Source organism: Triticum aestivum, chromosome 5B (assembly GCF_018294505.1).
Source record: "Triticum aestivum cultivar Chinese Spring chromosome 5B, IWGSC CS RefSeq v2.1, whole genome shotgun sequence".
NCBI classification, from domain to species: domain Eukaryota; kingdom Viridiplantae; phylum Streptophyta; class Magnoliopsida; order Poales; family Poaceae; genus Triticum; species Triticum aestivum.
In genome coordinates, this window is record NC_057807.1 from 189357180 (window position 1) to 189361098 (window position 3919).

Consider the following 3919-nt stretch of genomic DNA (forward strand, 5'->3'; position numbering starts at 1 on the left):
AGGCCGGGGAAGGGCACGGGAGCGGCCCTCCGGCCGGATCTCGCTGGATCCGGCACGGGACGGCGAGGAGCAGCGGCGGGGCAAGGACCAGCGGCGCAAGGCGATCCCCTGGCTGCGCTGTACGGGCAAAGAGAGAGAGGGGTGAGAGCTGAGAGGCAGAAGGAGAGGAGATGGGAGGCAGCGACCTGAGAGGCGGCGGCGGGGCGGAGGAGCTTGCTCCGGCGAGCTAGTCGTCGGCGGCAGGGAGCTGCGGGAGGGGAGGCGGCGGAGGGAGCTGGGCAGCTTCGTGGCACGCGGGCTCACGGCAGCAGAGAATGGGCCCGGCATGGCCCGGGTTCGGTCTGGGGCGGGCCAGATCTGGGCCCCGGGCGGCGCGGCGAGGTGGGGGGTTTGGGGAGGCGACGTGCTGATGGCTGCGGGGGCGGGGACGGCGGCGCTGGCCCGTGGCAACGCGCCAAGTGGCAGCCGACGGCTGGGGAGGCACGGATTTCAAGGAGGGGGCGACGGTTGTAGGTAGGGGAAGGCTAGGAGCTAGGTGGAGGCGCTAGGTTAATCCAAAAATGGACTAGGGGTTTTTTAAATAGTGTAGGGTCTAGGTTTTGGGGGTTTTGGGAGCGATTCGAACCGTACGATCGTGATCATGCGGCTCCGGGCAGAGGGGAACTAGGTGGCTGTGAAGAGAGGGCTTGGGCTGAGGGGAGAGAAGAGAAGTGCAACCCGGCGGCAGTTTCGGAGACCGAAACGTCCGACGAAGGTACCAGCAGCGGTACCGCTATATGTTTAACGGTTGGGCAGTCAAACGAACTCCAAATGCGATGAAATTTGGCAGGCGGCCTGTCTACACTATAATAAGACCGCTCGACAAGTTTCAACCCATCCCGAGAACATTTTTATGCCACTTATAAAATAATATTTTGGAGGTGCCGCCGGTGCGTGCGAGTGTGTCTGGGCTCAGAACGGACAACGGAGAGAACCGACGGAACCTGAACGGATGCAAATTTTGAAAAACATGCAGATGAAATGCAGATGATGACATGGAAAAATGCAACACGCAAGCAAATGACATGGCAACAAGGACGAATAGCTGGAAGACACCTGGCGCATCGGTTCCGGGGTGTTACACCTGCGCAGTGTCCTTGTTTCCTCTTTGGTGCAAAGGGGGCAAGCGCAGGCGTGGAGTACCGAGGCATCAGGCAAAGGTTACCATTTCAGTGCAACGAGACTAAGACCAGCAGAGCGGCAGGAGGAGGTCACCATGGATCCCAAGATGGCATCATCGCCAGTGCCTTTGGCAGCCGAAGACCAACTTTAGTCGGGATAACTTGTACTAGTTGTTCCCCTTCAAAATGGCCGTTGTTGGCGCCCTTCCCGCTCAATATTTGGGAAGAGGACCAGGGCCTCTATATAGAGAGATACACCACAGTAGAGGGCATCGAGTTCTCATCAGATCCAGAGGCGATCGAACTCACCCAAGTAGTTCACCGCACCAGCCCAAGAACACCTCTCGCGAGGCTGTTCTTCCTTTGTGCTGTTCGTCATCAGCCCCTGAGGCAATCCACGACACCACACACTGTAGTAGGTATTACACCACAATGGTGGCCCTAACCAATATAAACCTTGTGTCCCCTGTGTTGTTCATCGCTTAGCTTAGATTCATGGTGAGGCGTTGGGACATGGATTGGTAGGAGGAAGATCTTCGCATGCACCCTAGAGTTCGAACATTAAGGGTTTTGCCGGAACCCGATATCCGACATTTGGCGCGCCAGGTAGGGGTGCGCCAAAATCTTTCTTCTGCTGTCCCGCGTTCGATCGTTCATCGCATCCATGGCTGACGCTCGTCGAGCTCGCGCCGAGCGTCAGGCTGCTCTCACCGCCCACGTCGCCCAGACGGCTCCTGTCGGTGTTCCTCCCCGTTGTTCTCCGTCGCCTGCTGCCCACGCCGCCACCGGCCTGGTAGGGAACGAGCAGCAGGTGTCGTGGCTGCATCCCTCCATGCGGCGGGACGGCCGCACCGTGTCGAGGAAACTGATCCACGAACACCTATGGGGACTGGCGGACCGAGCCCCTTTCGGTTCGGAGGGGGGCGGAGGTCGCACGAAGAGCGGATCGAGGCAGTGCACACGAGCAGTTTACCCAGCTTCGGAGCTCTCCGGAGAGATAACACTCCTACTGCTGCTTGTTTGATTGTATTCAGTTCTTGCTCAGGAGCGATGAACGCTACCAGACCGAGCGTGAGAGTGTTCTTGGTGTTTCGAATGAACCGACCCCCTTCTACGTTGCGCATGGGCCTCCTTTTATACGCTCAAGGGGTCACCGACAGGTGGCAACGCAGACTAGAGGGGTAAAAATGGAAAAAGAGTGCGGTAGGTACAGCTACCTCTACTGTAGATACAGTGTATCATACCTAACCCTGACGGCAGGGGACAAGGGCATTAAATGCCCGTCTGTGTCGTCTAAACGCGTGCCTGGGAGGGTCCCAGGGCGACATGTTGGTGGATGTGCTGGAGCCTAGGCGCGGAGCGACCGCTTGCTGCGGCAAGCGCCTTGCCGCAGTTGTCGTCTTGTCGGGCCCATGAGCTTGTCGCTCATCGTGCCTTGCCGGGACGCGTGGTTCGTCGCGGGAAGCGTTCTTGAGATGCCTTGGTTGGCCTTCCCGGCAAGCTCCTCTTGCCGGGGCCTTGTCTTCTCGGGTTGAATACTTTGTTCTTGAATGGCTTCCCGGCAAGCTCCTCTTGCCGGGGTCTTGTCTTCTGAAGAGCCACAGAGGATCTTGGCGGTGACCTGGCGAGCCTTGCCGCGGGGTGCTGCAACTGCCCGTGCACAAGTTCGGCATACTAGGGTACCCCTACTCTAGTACACCGACAGGAGCCACCGGGCCTGGGCCACACACGGTGCCGAGCGCTGTTGGTCCAGGCCCAAAACAGGGCACGGGCACACGCGGCCTGGTCGTGTCGTTTGCTACTCCACATCCACCGCGCCCTCCCCGAACGGCACGCGTTGATTGCGGCGTCATGGGAGAGATCGTGGGGGATTCTTTATTCGGAAAATGCGTAACGTTCGCCCCCTCCCCCTTTATAAAGCAGAGGGAACAGAGGCAGTTGCTCACCTTGTCTGTTTGCTACTCTAAAATCTCCACCGTTCCCCTCTCTTCTGAGAAAGCAGCGCTCCGCCCCCAATCTCCGCCGTCGCCACCAACGTCGCCGACCCCCTCCACCACCTTCGCCATGGCTCCAAAGACCGGGAAGGTCGCGAAGTCGGCCGAGGCGCTGCGGCTCGAGGCGCTGCGAAAGGAGCGGGCCACTTTCCCTGCCGAGCTCGACGCAGAGGGGCTGAGGCAGTGGTTCTATCTCTTCTGGTCGACGGAGACGCGTGCGCATCCGCGCACGAAGGTACTCTCCGCCGCCGCTTCGACTCGGGCTTCATACGGGTATCCTTTCTTCCCGTTGTTCTTCTACTGCGGCCTCTGCCCACCTTTCTCGAAATTTTTCTAGGACATCATGAACACCTACGGGTTTCATCTCCTTGATTTCACCCCCAACGCCGTCTTGACCATGTCCGTTTTCGCACAATTGTGCGAAAACTTTGTCGGACCCAAATGTCGCTCTTTTCCGCCACTACTTCATGCCTCGGGTCGAGAGAGGAGAGCCGCTTTCCGGGGGGCTCGCCTGGATCTCGAGGGCCGGCAAGAAGGAGGCGTATCTGGAGGGGGAGCTACGCAGCAAGTGGGATGAGTGGAGGGCTGAGTGGTGTTGGATCATGGAGGAGGACCTGCAGCCATTCTCCGCCTTGCGCCAAGTTCCAGTAGTTCGCAGCAATGATTGGAGCAGCCTGGCCCCGGAGGACGCTAGGCTGAAGATTGCCACCACCAGAATCTTGCGTCTCAGGGTTGCCGGGTTGACTGTGGGTGCCCTAGGCGCAG